At 38.0% G+C, this 18351-nt stretch overlaps 1 protein-coding gene across 1 annotated transcript in view; it reads left to right on the plus strand.

Moving 5' to 3' along the window:
• The window catches only part of AGBL4 (AGBL carboxypeptidase 4), a 950336-nt gene that overhangs the window by 286798 nt on the left and 645187 nt on the right, over positions 1-18351 (plus strand). The window lies entirely within an intron of this gene.

The raw sequence follows: 18351 nt of genomic DNA on the forward strand, positions 1-18351 counted from the left end.
GAGTTTCATAAACATTCCCGTTTATAATAATTTAACATTTTTATTCTTCGTGTATTACAGATTCAATTTACTTGAACTTTTGAGGGTAGAGAAATCATTTTTGGAGTGAAAATGAATGCCACATTTACATAAACATAGATGAGATTTCATTAACAAGCCTACATACGGTATCTGACTTTCTTTTCTCTTTTCGTTAAATATTGGTGTTATTGCAAAAAGCTATTCTTGAAAAATATTGGAAGCTGTTGTAGCTGCAAAATGTGTTGGCTGCCAACTGATATAATATAGAAACATACAATGATAGTATTCTGAAACTTCTATGCTGGTTGCCAATTATTTACCAGTCACAGCCAGAGATGTTGGTATTAATCTTTAAACACTTTATTCCAATTTTAATTTTAATATATGTTTTTCCCTTTTTTAACATCTATATTAGTCATCTTAAGCAGGGTTTTCAGTAGACAGTTGCAATATAAAGTGGATTAATAAATAGATATTGTCCAGAATAAAATTTGTCGATTATTAGGGAACTTTTTCAATCTAGACGGAGGAGTTAGACCTTGACAACATCACTTTGACAAGTTTGTAAGATTTTTTAAAATAAATTCATTTATATTTGTCACAAGATGGTCTCTGCATTTAGAGCATTTCCAATAGCATGATCTGGTCTACTTTTACTGGGTGAGTTTTAGTTTTTAAGGCTGAAGATAAAAACAATGGTTTTGTATCCTTGATCTTTGCCCTTCATGGCTTATTAAGCAATGGAAGGAAATCAGCCTCTTTAAGAGACAAAATGATTGGATTGCTTCTGAAGAAACCAAAGCTGTATCCAAAAGATGTTTCAATTAATCTGTTCCTGTACCTTTGATTTTTCTTGCCTAAGTGTAAAACCTTACTTTTCTCTACATTGAATTTAATTTTATTATATACAGCCCAGTGTTCACGTCTGCCGAGATCCATTTGGATCTTGAGCCTATCTTCTGTAATGTTGGCTATTCCTGCCAGTTTAGTGTTGTCTACAAATTTGAAGAATTCCCCTTCTGTTCCCTTATCTAAATCATTTATGAAGATATTGAAGAGTATTGAGCCTAAGCAGAGCTTCAGGGTACCCTGCTGCTTCCTTCCTTACATGTAGATGTAGTTCCATTGAGAACTACACATTGAATGCAATTTGTCAGCCAGTTACAAATCCATCTGTTGGTGATTCTATCTATCCCACATTTTTTAGCTTGCCAAGAAGTACGTTGTAGTCTGCTTTGTGATCTACTCTAAAAACTATATTAATTCCACAAGGGTCTGTATTGTTCTTCTTAACCTTGTTACTTTAATATTCTTAATTATATTTTTTACAAATAAATAAATCTGCACAAACCTGTAGGGAGAAATGAAATCCTACTTCGTGAATAGGAGATGGAGGAAACAGTATTTTAAAAGGCAGTGAAGCCCCAAAAGACAACAGAAGGAAGAGTTAGTAGGTGAATAATATTTTACTAGAGTAAGCAGATTACAGACCATAAGCAGTTTATTTAATTTTGTAGCTGGAAATAAGTTAATTTTGTCCAACGATAAAGCTTGGCACATTTTATAAAAAGCAAACACGCAGTTCAATATCTGAACCACCTAGCAGCTTTAGAGATTCCTGTGAGTAAATAGAAATCCCACCTAAAGCTTTAAATCCTATTGTTTTATTGTTAGTATGGGAAAAATTAATCATCAGAAGTTTGATTTTAGCAACCATACTAGATGGTGCGAATGGAAGCACAAGTTATCCTACAACCTAACTGAATTGAAAAGGAAAAAAAAATGAAGTGTATTATTTATGTCAGGGGGACATGGGGCAGAGTGAATTTTAAATCTTTCATCTCAGTTGCTAGTGCTGAGACAGATAAAGCAATATTTTGTGCCCCACAAAATCTGACAGGTGAATAGACTTGCTTATACCAGGGGTCTCCAAACTTGGTCCTATTAAGACTTGTGGACTTCAACTCCCAGAGTCTCTCAGCCAGCAAAGCTGGCTGAGGGACTCTGGGAGTTGAAGTCCATAAGTCTTAAAGGGACCAAGTTTGGAGACCCATGGCTTATAAAGAACCTTGGAGAATTTTCTGAAGTCTATATCAATGTGGCTGCAGATGGCAGAAAGGAAAGTAAGAGGGATTGATTGGTTTGGGACACTTAACTAAGCTTTATCTTAAAATCAAGGAATGGAAATGTTTTAACTTTAGAAGAATTATACTTACAATAAAAAAAATGTATAATGATTGAGACTCATAGACAGAATGAGGTCATTTTCCCCATAATAAAAGCAGTAATGGGCTAGAAGTATGGAATAATTTAAATATTCTCTAAATAATTGGCAGAGGTCCTGGTTCCTTTAAATGAATTAGTTAAAGCAGAGATCATTTGGGAATGGGGGCTAATAAGTGTGGCTCTTCATGAATGTGCTGACAAAATGCAACATGCAAAGTCATCCTTGTAAATCAGTTTATTTTTCCCCCTTCATAACAATCAAAAATAGAAAAATCTTGGCTTCTCTGAAAGTTTCACTTTTATATCTAGATGAATATGAAAGCGGCATATAAATGAATCAATTTTATTTTTTAAAAATCTGTAGCTTATCCCTTCCTTCTCCTTTTATGTACTGCCATAAATTGTTTGGAATATAGCAAAAGCAGTAAATAACTTTATGGCTGTAATTATTCTGATGTTTAACAATTAACTTTTTTCCTGCTTGCAAAGTAATATTTCTTTTGAAGTTATATATATCTGTTTTAAAATTTAGTCATGTGTACAGCCTTAATTAAATTCCTCTTAGAGTTAATGAATGGCTTCACATAAACTTAGCTGGCAATCTTGCCTATCTAGCACAAAATTCAGCTTTGTTGATCTTTGAATCCACTTCTTCCTCCCTCTGCATTGGCCATTGCTTAAAGCCTAGTTCTCTTCCATAATTTGCCAGAATATAATCCTGGACCTCAAGTTTAAATTTAATTGAGTAGCCAAAAAAAATCAGAATCAGCAACCACATTGGCACAGTTATGCTATCAAACAATAATCCTGAACTGTATTGCCAAAACTGAATAAACAATATCCAAATTCTTTCAGAAGTGACTGATTATCTATTTATCACCTCAGAGTTAAGAACTGAAATGATATTTACTCTGTATTTATGAATGATATACAGTTTATGATTCAAGGAAAGGGAATATGATTCTATTCAGGGCACAGAAGGAAAAAGAATAGTATTTTAGATGGCAAGGAAGAAGCAAGAAAACATAGGAGTAATTACTAGCCGAAAAGCCAGCTTGGAAGGTATCAGGCTAAAAACTTCCAAGGTATCAGGCACAAAGCCAACTTGGACACCTTGGGCCCCAGTCACTCTCTCTCAGCCCAGGAAGGAGGCAATGACAAACCATTTCCAAAAATGCTGGCAAGGAAACTTCAGGAATAAGTCCAGGCAGTTACCAGGAGTTTACACTGAGTTGAACACACAGACACATTACTAGCAGAGTGAGGTCTCTACTTGTCTAGAGTTCCTTGGGACTAAGGCTGTCAAATCTTCTAAAAAAATAGAAAACAAATGCTTTAAAATGCAGACTAAATACTATGAGAAGAAGCTATTATTATTAAGTGGACATTTCAGAGCAATCTATAAAGTACAAAAAACAAGCTAAACATATTTTGATTGATGAAACATTATTCTGATAACTCTGATTACCAGATCATGTTTATACTAGGATTGACTGACCCTTATTGACTACAATTTATTGGAACATAAGCCTTCCCAACAGAAAACAAATCTGGCATACAATCTATACATTCCCGTATGGTATATGATAAATTGCAGTTTGGGAATGAAGCGTGCTTTATGGGAATTCGTATTTATAAGAACAAAGGACAGAAACTTATATAGGCAAGCAAAAGGGAAAGAACACAATTTGTGATGATCAAGGAACAGCCAGAATAGTTGGCTGCCTGTATTGAGCTGTATGTTTGTGTGTAAAAGTAACAGCACAAATGAAACCTCACCCTTTTTATATGTGTGTTGATGTTGAAAAAGAGGAAGGGCGTTGATGGAACCGCCATCTTGATAGTTTTGATTCAGGTGAATGCTGCTTTTTGATTCACTCAGGTAGAGGCTGTTTGAGTCACTGGCAAATTGCTGACTTTGTGAAATTTGCAGGGTCTCTAGGAATAGCCAATGTTTGGCTCTCTGTGGTAGAACTCAGTATAGGTAGTCCTCAACTTACAACAGTTCATTTAATGACCATTCTAAGTTACAATGACACTGAAAAAATGAGTTATGACTATTTTTCACACTTATGACCGTTGCAGCATCCCATGGTCACGTGATCAAAATTCAGACACTTCGGAACCGACTCATATTTATTATGATGGTTGCGGTGTCCCAGGGTCATGTAATTATCTTTTGCAACCTTCTGAAAAGCAAAGTCGATGGGAAAACCAGAAATTTGGGGCTCAATTGTGGCTGTAAATCAAAAACTACCTGTACTGGATTTAAGGAGAATAAAGTGCAGGATCCTAACCTTCCCACTGCCACGGCATACATAATTTCTTGGTAGATTTTTGGTATTACAAATCATATATTTTGGGGGTTTTTCACTTCCACAGAATTTTTAGTGCATATTTGCCCAAATTATGTTCACCAATTCAGGAAGTATGTTTGAAGCTATGCAAGAGAAGTCACCATTTCACTTATTCAAATGCATCCTCCTAATTCCCCTTGTAATAATATATAATAATTTGAAACATCTAAAAAGAGATAGATAAGTGCTTATATATGTAAATGGAAGAGAGAAGGATTTTCAACTAGGCAGTAGAGAAATTATAGCTGCATATCCAGTTTATTTTACTCTCTGCTTTTCTGGTTGTAATTGTAGCTCTGTTGTATGAAAAATGCCATCCGAGTAATGGTATATGTGTATACACACAATATGCACTGTTTGTGCTTTATGTTAGCCTTCAGAATAATAAATAATAGATGTCTCATTGTGAACACAGTAGACAGGAACCAGAATGTAGTTTAATAAAAAGAAATAGTTGTTACTGAAATTCCATCTTGGTAGCTAACTGTGAAAATATTTCAAGAAAATTCTGTCACAATATACTGTATGTCTGGAGGGAAAGTTTGATATACACATTTGTTGCTCTCAACAGCAACAAATATGGGATTTTGTATGTTTTGGGATGCTTTCACATACTGAAATACTTCAACCCACAGTTTAGATGTTTCTATATTTCACTTCATCGTTGTATAAATTATATTTCAAATACTTTGTCAAACATTTCTGTTTAGTGTATTGACAAATGTCCTCTCGCTCTTAATGAAATACATAGTAGTACTATAACAGTTTTTAAAATATTACCGTATATACTCGAATATAAGCCGATCCGAGTATAAGCCGAGGTCCCCAATTTTACCCCAAAAACTGGGGTAAACTGGGGACTCGAGTATAAGCCGAGGGTGGGAAATGAGGCACCTACCGGTTGGGGAAACCCTCCCTCCCCCAGCTGAGAAGGCTGGCGGCTCCCCCGCCCCGCCCTCTCACTGCACCGGCAGGGCTTCCCCGCGCCGTCCGGTAAAATGTGAAAAAAAGAAAAAGAAAAAACTCGAGTATAAGCCGTATATACTCGAGTATAAGCCGAGGGGCTTAAAAAAAAAAAAAACTCGAGTATAAGCCGTATAGACCCGAGTATAAGCCGAGGGGACGTTTTTCAGCACAAAAAACGTGCTGAAAAACTCGGCTTATACTCGAGTATATACGGTACTTCTACATTTTTATCCCATATGTTACTTTTCCTTCATTGCATCTGCCTTTTTATTTAGTGAAACAAAAACATTCTTGAATCTTTCTCAAAATCCCATAGAACAACACTGAAATGCTGTAATAATCATAAGAAGTACTGTATCAGTAGAGTTTGGAAATAGACCTGAAGAATACACATGGTCTTTAAATACATGATTTATTTCTGTTTCTTTAGGATTGGGAGAGTAGGAGGCAAAAAGTACAATTTATGTAGGCTTTGTGTTAGTAGCCTTATGTGCTTTGTCCTTTGTCCTAACAAAGGTAATTGTGGGATTCTTCAGTTTTCAGTTGTAAGAAAGTCTCCCTTGTTTGGGTTGTATTGTCTGTCTGTCTGTCTGTCTGTCTGTCTGTCTGTCTAGTCATTGAGACAGCTTGGATAGATGATAGTCACAGTAAGAAAACAAGCACCTACCACCACTACTGTCACTCTGATAATATTTCTGTAGACATGTTAAAAACTTAAGCGCCATTAGCTTTCTTGGGGATAAAGTGCAAATAATTTCAATGAAATCACAGTTTGAATAGTTTTATTTACATAAATGAAATGAACACATTTCCTGAGGTATTAAAGAGACTTCCAAAAAAAACAGATCAGAGCAACACAACACTTCTATACCACAGATAGGTAATTCATTGGAATATCTCCATGCAAACAGTGACAATTTTGTGCAAGGTCACTTATTTTTCCTAGCATTCTCTGGTTCAGAATGAATTTTCTGTGGGAGTACAATTATGACCACAATTCAATCCAACAATTCTGCTGCTAAGTGAGATATTAGTTGAATTTTGCCCCATTTTATGACTTTTCTTGCCACAGTTGTTAAGTGCATCGCTGCAGTTATTAAGTTAGTAATACAGTTGTTAAGTGAATCCCTATCGACTTTGCTTGTCAGAATACGGCAAAATGTGTTCATATGACCCCCAGGACATTGTAACCATCATAAATATGTGACAGTTGCCAGGTCTGAATTTTGATCATGTGACTAAAGGGATGTCACAACGATAGTGGGAAAAATGTTTATTAGTCACTTTTTTCAGCGCCATTGTAACTTAAAATAGTCACTAAATGAAATTCTGTAAGTTGAGTACATACAAACTACCACCACTAACAAAATTAAAAATTAAGAAATTTAAGAAAATTAAGAAAATTAAATGCTCAGAACTATTCAGGTCCACTTGGAATGTTAGAATCAAGGTACTGTGTTTTTATATAATATTCATTATATTCAATGCCAAATTGAGTTTTAGGATGTGAAAAGCCAGGCTTGCAATAAAAGTGTCAGCGTTCCAAATAATGGACCCATAGAAAGCAGAACACCGAGGCAGATAACTTCCTCAAAGAACAATTTATTGGATATATCATATTGGCACAACTGGTGAAAGCCGACTCTGAAAGTTCCTGCAGTTTTCACCTAATTAAAAAGCGAAAGTTCCCCCTTCCCTCCAGGTCATTAGTCACATTGTCCAATAGAGGTGCTGACAGGTTGCTTGGTTACTACACTCCTCTTCTCAGCCACCTGCTAGAATGACCTTGATACCCACAAGAAAACTATTAATTTTGACTGCAACACCAAGCTATCTAATTTACCCCCTGCCTTGTGGCAACTATGAAGCTTCAAACATGGCATCAGCCAGGTTCACTTCAGGGTTGACAAAAAGTACCGTTTCTTTCAAATTGAGTTTGTCGGTTCTTGATCTCAGGGATATATCCATCCACCTTTCCTGGCTAGGTACGAAAGTGGTTTCTTTTTAAATTTCTTTAACTAGCATATAGCAGTGGTGTTCCTAGATATTTTGTCATCCACAGTGCTTGATCCTGATTAGCTTGGACATACCGACAAGTTCAATCAGATGCTGTACCAGCTAAAACTGCTGTCACTTTGTATGTGCAGTAGAGGTGAAGGAGCAACATTACCAGATCATGTGGATCTCCTGTCTCTCTTCCTTGGACTCCAGGGAAAGCAAATTGCTGACTACATTAATTCCAAATGCCTTATTGATCTTTTCAAGGTGTCTACAAAGATAAAAAGACCCAAACCTATTTCAGAGGTTGGTTAGTTTTGATGAGGAAACCTCCATGGTAATTTTTATTACTGCATATTTTTTCCTAGATAAAAAAAGGAAAGAAAAAAACCTTAAAAGTCTAATTCTTTTTCATTTGTCTTCCCATTCCTTAACAGAATTAAATGGGGAGGCAGGAAGGGCAAAGTCAGTGCTGGGTTGAGATTTGGCATAGCATTATTGACATTTAGAATGGAATTTGATATGACATAGGTGTAAACATTGCTGTATTGTTGAAAATTGTTGTTTACTGATAAAATTATCCAGGAACATTTTCTGGGCGTCCAGAGAAAAACCTTAAATCATATATTTTGTGCTGTTTACATTGTCAAGTTGTCACCAACCTTGGGAGATAATTAGTGATTAATCTTCTTAAAACAATAAGAATTAGCCCAATCCTACTAAGGCAAGTTTCTCAGTTTCAGAAACTGACTGAGGAATTATGAGAGTTGAAGTCCATGCCTCTTACTGAGGTTGAGAAGGACTGCAGTAAGGCTTTCATACAACCTTTCCAAACTCTTTAATATATTCCTACTTATCCTATGTTGAACTGTATCTGCAGTCATTGTGTGTATCTTTTCAGTCCTGAAACTTTTAATAAGAGAACAGGCTTCCCTACCTGATGAGCCTAATTTCATAAGGCTATATTCTCAAAACAGGCAGTGCTGCACACCATCATATTTTTCTTTCCCCTTATCATCCACTATTCACTTAATTCTAAAAAAAAAAAAATAGAGAGGAAAAATAGATTTGCTATTCATAACCATTCTCACTGAAAAAATACAGATGCATTGAGTAAACACTGCAACTTTTCATCATTTGCTATTTGAGGCCTGAATAAATAGGCCACTGTTTAAAAATTAACAAATACCATTTTCTCATGTAAATGCTCTTTATAATTAAGGTCATCCTTTGTGCGAGCTAGTGACAAAGAACTCTTAATTGCAGCGGGGATAAGGAGTAACCATAATTGTAAGTGGGGGAAAAAAATAGAAAAACATTAACTACAATACTGAGCAAAAATGCCTGTGGGAACATCCAAATTAAAAAGTGTGAGTAAGTATAGGAATGGCAGGTAATTGCTTCCATGTATCCTTCTGCAATGTTCAGTATTCAATACGAAAGAGTCTTTGATGGAGCTAGATATTGTTTACTTGCTACCAGAAAAGCTGAATTAGTAAAGCAAGATGCAAATATTCATAAAAGCGACTTACTTTTCTTGACATTGTAAAATCATATTTATTTTTATTGCCCCCCCCTTTATATTATTCTCATTCTTTTCCATATCAGCTGAATCACTTCTTTGTTACAGTACAAAACAAAGAATAGTTTGCAGTGGTTTTAGTGATTGAAATGGGACAGTCATCTCTTGAACTGCCCTGTTCCAGATTTATAATTCTCTGCAAACATTCAGGCCCAAAATGCCCTTCAGGTGCTCCACCATGCTACAGAGGTCAGGCCTTCATTGTGTTGATTATTAAACAAACTTTTGTTGCTTTTGCTTGGTGGAATTGGGAAGAAAGAGAAACAATGATATATAGTCCTGAAATAAGAAGTTAGATTCATTAGTATCTAACAGCCTTTTAGCTAGATATAGATAAGACTGTGTGGAGATACAGAATGGAAGTAGAGATTAAAAATAATGTTTTATTTACCGTTGATTTTAGATTTGAGTAATGGATGGGTTAGGATTGGGTGAACAAATTGCAACTGACTTGAAAGGGTTGAAGTTGGTGAGGTGGGAAAGGATTATTCTTGGCCCAGATTCAATTGTTATGTAAGCAGGGGAATGTTGTGTCTTGTCCGCTCTCACAGCAGCCGGGGCCTTCTTATCTGCTCCCGAACACGGAGGAATGTATGCCTCCCGGCCCCAGTCCTGGCTCCATGCCCAGACAAGCTGAAGAGGAGGGGGCACCTCCCGATCCCAGCCCTGGCTCCATGCCCAAGCAGGCTGCAGAGGAGGGAGCATCCCCCGGACCCAGCCCTGGCTCCATGCCCAGGCAAACGGAGCATCTAGACCCCTCCCCCTCCTCCACAGCATGTGAGCCTGAGGAAAGTTTACTTCCAACAGCTGCTGATTGGAGTGACCCTCGCATCAGAAGACTGGATAGGCGGAGGCAACAGAAGGAAGGGAGGGGCAGGCCTTAATGAGTGCTGAGTCATGGAGCCACACCCCATGGCCTATATAAAGGATCTGCTTTCTGGCAGTCTCTGAGTCAGGCAAAGTCGAACTTATCTTGCTGAAGTCACTTACTGGTCTCCTGCCTGCTCTGAGGACTTTGCTAGGACTTTTGGCAGAGCTGCAGAGGCAAGCCTGATTCGGATTTCCCTGACCCAGCCGTCAGCGGAGGAGTGGGACACGACAGGGAAAGATGTGCCAATTTTATAGCTGGGAAAAAACCCGCCAAAAATCCATTGCCTCAAAAAGGCATAGATTTAAACCATGACGTAGTTATTAATTCCTGTGACTTGCAGTAGGCAGATTTTCTGTCTATATATAATGGCCTTTTTTCCTGCAGTAAAGAAGCTATATATACTGACTGTTTGAAGTTTCTGTTTTAGGCTAGCTACAGGATATGCAGAGAGCTGAGATGTTTTGTGTCTTAGACAGATGTGTGGCACAGGTTATATATTTTTCAGCATTCTCTTCCCCATTCTCACTTGATAATATTTCATTTTTTCCTCGCCTCACCTCTTTCTTCCTTATTTTTTAATTATTTTTAAATTTTTTTAAACACAAATAATACAAACATAATACATATACATCTAAATACAAAAAAGAGAAAGAAAAAAAGAAAAAAAACCAAATATTACAATGCACCCCCACCCCCGGAGACCATTTTTCCCTTCTTCCTTTATATTTCTTCGTCTATAACAACTAAAAGATATAAAATATATTCCAATTGTGCCCTTATCCCCTCCAAAACAACATATATTCTTGAGTGGGTTTATTCCCTTCTTCCTTATTTTTATACTTTATATTTTATTCTATTGTTTATGTATGTATGTTGTATGCCACTCATTCCTGAAAGCTGTGAACAGTCAACAATCAAAGTTAGCATAAAACAAAAATAATAAACCTACCCAAGATGTAAACAAAATTGATCATCATCAGATTCTCACCTTGAGTCACAACATGTGCTCTTCTGTACTCGATTGAACAATCAGGTCCTCACTGAAACCCTGGGATGATGATGGAAAATGCCTGTTTCCAAGCTCTCATTTAGATGACAACCTTGTGTAGACAGGACCTGGAGGGAATTGATTCTGTTTGATCAGATAAGACAGGCAGACCATGTCACTTGGAAACTGTGAACTGATTCCTGTAAAATATGGCACTCTTCATCCGTTCCGGTAAATTTTATCTTGAAAGCAAGAACACTAAAAACACTTCAGTAAACCAGATTGTTTTAAACTATATAAATAACCCAAACCCTAATGAATTTCTTTTCCTTACAATGTTTCTTGCAAATTATGTCTCATTTTTAATCATCCCCCGCCTGCTTGTCATCTGATAGCTAATAGGAAAAAAGAATTCTGTTTTTCTTGAACTCTGCTCTACAGTTGGCTGAGCTATTTCTGGGCCTACCTGCAGCAGGATTTGGCGTTTCCACAGGTTCTGATATAGCCTTCAGGCAAGTCATGCAACATTTCTACAATCCAAAGAATCCTGGATTTAGGAGTAGCTTTCAGGCACAATTAGTGCAGCATTGTTTTTAAGAGCATGCAAAAGAAGCTTCATTTATAAAGATAAAAATAACCCAGTTCCTTAACTTCTGAGAACCTTAGGGTTAGACCCAGAGGTTTTTCCTAGTTTAACTGACCAGATCTTGTTAGTAAGGCTAACAAATGAGCAAAGAATGAACATATGGCATTCATGCTGTGGTGGGCTGAAGTCCCTGGCCAAAGGAAAACAATTGGGTCCGTTTCAAAGTCCTAGGAGCTTTTTTTTTTTTTTAGGGAAGGCAGATGATTTAACAGAAGACCACAAACACATAAACAAAAAGGCAAAAATACGGTATAGTAGCACACATAGAGTATGTTCTGAATATAGATTATAAAAAGAGACAGGAAAAGCAGACAAAGGAGCGGGGGTATTGTATTGCAGATGCTGTACAGCAGGAGTCTCCAACCTTGGCAACTTTAAGACTTGTGGACTTCATCTCAGAAATATGGAGTTGAAGTCCACAAGTCTTAAAGTTGCCAAGGTTGGAGACTCCTGCTGTAGAACATCCTTCTGGAGAGGACCTTGCATGAAATGAAGTGGAGCCTGCAAGACCAGAGGTTGTGACCCTGAGACATGAGTGAGACGGAGGAGAAAATCATGGAGTCAATTGTGACACAACCCCAGAAGTATGGACTCTTTTTTTTTATTTTGTCACAACAGTATATACAATCATCAACATAAACAATAATTCATCATGAGAGAAAAAGTATATATAAGTAAAAGTATAAGTAAAAGTATGCATATAATACTATAATGAAGAGAACAATAGGACAGGAACGGTAGGCACTATTGTGCTCTTATGCACGCCCCTTATAGTCCTCTTAGGAATGGGGTGAGGTCATAGTAGACAGTTTTTGGTTGAAGATTTTGGGGTTTGGAGTAGAGACTATAGAGTCAGGTAGTGAGTTCCAAGCGTTAACAACTCTGTTACAAAAGTCATATTTTCTGCAATCAAGTTTGAAGCGGTTGACATTAAGTTTAAATCTATTGTTTGCTCTTGTATTGTTGCGATTGAAGCTGAAATAGTCTTTTACAGGAAGGATATTACAATAGATGATTTTTTATTTATTTATTTTATTTATTTTATTTACATTTATATCCCGCCCTTCTCCGAAGACTCAGGGCGGCTTACAGTGTATAAGGCAATAGTCTCATTCTATTTGTATATTTACAAAGTCAACTTATTGCCCCCCCAACAATCTGGGTCCTCATTTTACCTACCTTATAAAGGATGGAAGGCTGAGTCAACCTTGGGCCGGTGTGTGTTAAACACAGATCATGTCGGAGTCGGCGGAGTTCTAAGTTTTCTAAACCCAGGATTTCAAGCCTGGTGGTATAAGGTATTTTGTTGTTTTTGGAGGAGTGAAGAACTCTTCTAGTAAAATATTTCTGGACGCGTTCGATAGTATTAATGTCAGAGATGTGGTAAGGGTTCCAGACAGATGATCTGTATTCAAGAATAGGTCTGGCAAATGTTTTGTATGCTTTGGTTAGTAGTGTAGAGTTTTTGGAAAAGAAGCTACGTAAAATTAAGTTTACAATTCTTAGAGCTTTTTTTGCTATGTAGTTGCAGTGGGCTTTGGCATTTAGGTCATTTGATATGAAAACTCCAAGGTCTTTGACAGGTAGGGGTCGTCAGTAAGGTAATGTCCATCAAGCTTATACTTGATATTAGGGTTATTTTTACCAATATGTAAGACTGAGCATTTGCTGGTTGATATTTGAAGTTGCCAAGTTTTAGACCAATTGGAAACAAAGTCGAGGTCATTTTGAAGAGTAGAAGTATTGTTAGTGGTATTGAATAGTTTGACGTCGTCAGCGAAGAGAACACAATAACTTGAGATGAGGTCACAGAGATCATTTATGTGTAATATGAAGAGTGTTGGTCCAAGAACACTACCTTGCGGAACGCCACTTTTGACAGGAACAGGATTTGATAGAGCGTTGCCAATTTTGACCACTTGTTGTCTGTTTGATAGGAAGGCATTTATCCAATTGTGGAGAGGTCCTGAGATGCCGTAGGATTTTAGTTTTAAGAGAAGTTTGTTATGTACTACTGAGTTAAAAGCTTTGCAGAAGTCTATGTAATTGCATCTATTGGTTTTCCTTGATCAAGGTTGGTAGTCCATATGTTTTTGCAGTGGAGAAGTTGTAGGTTACAAGACAATTTTTTTCTGAAACCAAATTGTTTATTAGAGAGTAGGTTATTAGTTTCAAGGTGGAGTGTAATGGATTGGTTTATGATAGATTCCATTACTTTACATGAGACGCAACATAGAGAGATAGATCTGTAATTTTCAACTAGACTCTGCTGTTTAAACAGTTTCAAATGCTGTACTAGAAAGTTGAACCTGGTAGATTAAAGACTTTGTTTGGCAGCAAGACAGCCAGGTGAACTCCCAGACTGAGATAAGGAGGGGAAGAGGAAGCTGAAATAGAGTACAAGAGAAAATGAAGGAAAGAGAGTTGACAGGTTGATCCATCCATCCATGCATCTATCATCTCTGTCTGTCTGTCTGTCTGTCTGTCTGTCTATCTATCTATCTCCCTCCCTCTCTCTCTCTCTCCCTCTCTCTCTCTCTCTCTCTCTCTCTCTCTCATTATACATATGCTAAATTTTCTTAATTTTATTTTCACTTGTATCTATTAGCTCACACTATTGTATTAGAATAAAAAGCTTGATGGTTAAATGCCCTCATTTGTTTAAATGCTCTTTCTGTGTATATCTGCATCAGCTCACATTCTGACATGGTCTCTGACACATACTTTTCAAATTACGTGCAGGAAAAAACCTGGGTGACAGAGCTAATATGCCTAACACGGGAATATGCCTCAATCAGCATACATATATATTCATAAGAATCTGCGAAAATAAAGATAGCCGTTGCAATGACAGGAATAAAGGGCAAAAAAGACAAGATAGCAGAGAGTTTCTAAGGTCATGCATAATTCAGAAAACAGGAGTTTCAGAGAAAAAAAATCTGAGAAAGAAAATAAATGGCTTTGCGACAGGAAGGAAATCCTGTCATAAAGCCATTTATCTCTGAAAAGAAAATGATGAGAATTCAAAGTTGTTAATAGAGGAAAAACATCGCAAAGGCTTTCTAAATGTTAAAATTCTGCAGCGCATACATCTGAACATACTGGTCTATTTCTACCATACAAAATGCAATAATGTTGTAATAACAACGAATATATATATGAAGATATGTGTATGTATATACACATATACATATACATATAAATATATATACAGTGTATATATATATGTATATACACATATACATATACATATAAATATATATACAGTGTATATATATATATGTGTGTATATATATATGTGTGTATGTAGGTCTTTGGTTGTTCGGGTTTTCTCCCGTGTAAAATTAGAAGTGTCTTGGCGATGTTTCGACGAAGCCTCATTCGTCATCTTCAGGCTTCAGCTTCGTGCTTCTGGGAGCAAATATGTGTGGGTGTAGGGTAAAGGGAAAAAAAGAAAGAAAAGCACTGGCTTCCTGTAGTCTTTCGGGTGCGCTTCAAGATTTTGGTTACCACCTTTAAAGCGCTCCATGGCTTAGGACCCGGGTACTTACGGGACCGCCTGCTGTTACCTTATGCCTCCCACCGACCCGTACGCTCACACAGAGAGGGTCTTCTCAGGGTGCCGTCCGCCAAACAATGTCGGCTGGCGGCCCCCAGGGGCAGGGCCTTCTCTGTTGGAGCTCCTACGCTCTAGAACGAACTTCCCCCTGGCCTACGCCAAGTGCCTGATCTTCGGACCTTTCGCCGTGAGCTAAAAACATACTTATTTATTCAAGCGGGACTGGCTTAATAGTTTTATTAAATTTTAATTGGGGTTTATTGTTTTAGGGTTTTTAAATTTTTAAATTTTTAATGTTGGCCTTTTGTAATATGCTCTGTTTTAAATTTTTGTTTTTAATTGTATATATATTGAGTTTTTATCTTTTTGGCTGTACACCGCCCTGAGTCCTTCGGGAGAAGGGCGGTATAAAAATCTAAATAAATAAATAAAATAAATAAATAAATTGACTTCTGACTTTAGCGCAGTAAAAAAAGGTAGTAACAGTGCAGCCTCAACTTTTTCCTTTTACGTACTTAATATGTACTAATATGTACTAGCAAGCACTAACTAGTTTCTGATCATCATATTAACTTTTTTCATAACAAAAATCCCTACAATGCTAATAAATTGATGCAAATGTGTGCAAAATCAGCATCTGCAATTCAGGCATAATGACATTATTGCCATAGTTGTTTAGAATCTTAGGAGATTTTCTCAGTTAGTCATTTGCCAGAGTTATACCTGAGAGGACCCTAAATTAAGTTCACATAGATTTTAAATGTTATTTTTATAGAAAATAAAGGAATGGGAATAGATGAACAGATGGAGAAGGGAGATGAGGAAAGAGACAAAAAAATCTAATTGCCTAACTGATATTAGAGGCTATCAAAGCCGACCATATTGTGTATTAGCAGTATATCCTAGAGATAGGAGAGCAAGCCTAGCGTTTCCTCCTGACACACATGTGCCATGTGAAATACTCAAAATACATTTTTTTCCAGAAATTTCACTTGACTATGATAATGGACTATTGTTTCTTTGTGTGTATAGACGTGTGTGTGCATGTATACTACTGAAGAATGGCTTGAAAGAGTGAAGGAGGAAAAAAGAGGGAATACAATTCAAATGATAAGTGCTGTATAGTTACAACGTATTTCACACACTTTTGCAAACAACAACCAATCTTAGGTAATTATTAATTATGAACTTTAAGGACAAAAATGTAACAGGAGTTTTGCTGGATCACACTGAAGACTTGTCTAGTACAGTGTTTGGGTAATTTACTACTGTGTTTCCCCAGAAATGTGATCTACTCCGTAAATAAGCCCTAGCCTGAATTTTTTTGGGATGGGCCTAATATATGCCCTATGCCAAAAATAAGCCCTAATGAAGGGTGGGAGTGGCCAGCACAGGAAGCAGCTCTTCCCTTCCCCGATCATCTAATGGCTGCTGGGCCCGTTAACCATGGCCCGCGGATCAGCTGATCCAGAGAAGGTCAAGAGTTTTGTCTCTCCGGGTGCCTGGAGATGTTTCCAGTGTACTCTTGCTAGCCCTAGCCCTGCCCATGGCTCCAGGCAACCTTGCAGCCGAGGGCCTGTCTGTGTGTGTGTGTGTGTGTGTGTGTGTGTGAGAGAGAGAGAGAGAGAGAGAGAGCACATCACTGCAGCCCTCCGAGGTTGGATTGGATCTCTCTCTCTCTCCCTCCCTCCCTCTCTCCCTCTCTCTCCCTCCCTCCCTCCCTCCCCCCCAGAGGCAGTGACGGAGCTTCAGTGCCTGACCAGCGAGGAGTTTCTCACCCACCCTGCTTGCTGGCTCAGCTGCTGCTAAGACACTTTTCGGCTGCAGCAGGCCCCATGCTGCTGGCATCGCAGGTGGAGCCATGCTGCCTGTTCCACCTCACCCGCTGCTGCCTTTGGGCTGCTGAGTGCTGGCCTGCATGCCTATTCAGTGCTGGGGGCATCGGGCTTACAGCTATGCTGAGTCTGGCACTCTTCGGGCCCTGGTGGGTGCTGCAGCTCTCTTATCAGCTCTGCATGGGGCAGCATAGACTGAGAAAAGGAGGACAGGCAGGAGAAAGGCCAGCCTGATGCAAACGCTGCCTCCAGCTGCCTCTTTGAAAGGTGAAACTCCTTTTTGAAAGAATGATCTGCAGGTGGGGGGGAATTACCACGTTTGCTGAACACGGCAGCCTGAGCGGCACCCAGGAAGCAACTGTTTCGTGGATGGTGGGATGGCCTGCTGTGATCCTTCGGGAAGCTAGCGCAAGGGGCCGCTCACACCCCCCACCTCATACCGGTACATGGGGGGGGGGGAAATAAGACCCTCCCGAAAAGAAGCCCTAGCTGTTTTTTCGGAGGTCAAAAGAAAATAAGACTCGGTCTTATTTTCAGGGAAACACGATAGATGTCCAGGGGTATTTATAAACAATAATGAAAAGAGCAGCATTCTCTCATTAATGCTTTCCAGTGGCTGGAATTCAAATCAGGCAGACTCAAAACACTGTTTTTGGTTTAAAGGGAAAACATCTGGACAAAAAGATGTATGTCCCAAAAGTGCTTTTTCCAAAAGGCAACTGGACTTCTTTTCCCCCTTGAAGACATTTCACTTCTCATCCAAGAAGCTTCTTCAGTTCTGAAGTGAAGAAATGAAGAAGCTTCTTGGATGAGAAGTGAAACGTCTTCAAGGAAAAATAAAGTCCAGTTGCCTTTTGTAAAAAGCACCGTTGGGACAACCTTGACATGGCTGACTAAGAATCTCCATAGACATAAAGACATAGGATGATACATGCAGTGATGAGGAGTGCCTGATGATTGAATAGTAGCATAAATATTTAAAATTACATCCTGGAACACTCAACATGCTTGAAGGATTAAATGGTTTCCTCCTATTCTTGCAAATGGTTTTGGATTCATTTACTATTTATTTTGTATCTGATGTTCCTTAGAGAACACATCCATGTGGGATGATGATGATGATAGTTATGCTTATGATAGTCATAAAGTATATGACTTTCCTGATTAAAATTACTCTGAAATAATTCTTTTACAATGGAAAGAATTAACTATAATAGGGAATTAAAAGAAAATTCTGTTTGCAGATTCTCATTTTGATTTATTAGGCTAGATATATTCTACGTTCCTTTTAGCATTATTTTT

Source organism: Ahaetulla prasina, chromosome 3 (genome assembly GCF_028640845.1).
Source record: "Ahaetulla prasina isolate Xishuangbanna chromosome 3, ASM2864084v1, whole genome shotgun sequence".
NCBI classification, from domain to species: domain Eukaryota; kingdom Metazoa; phylum Chordata; class Lepidosauria; order Squamata; family Colubridae; genus Ahaetulla; species Ahaetulla prasina.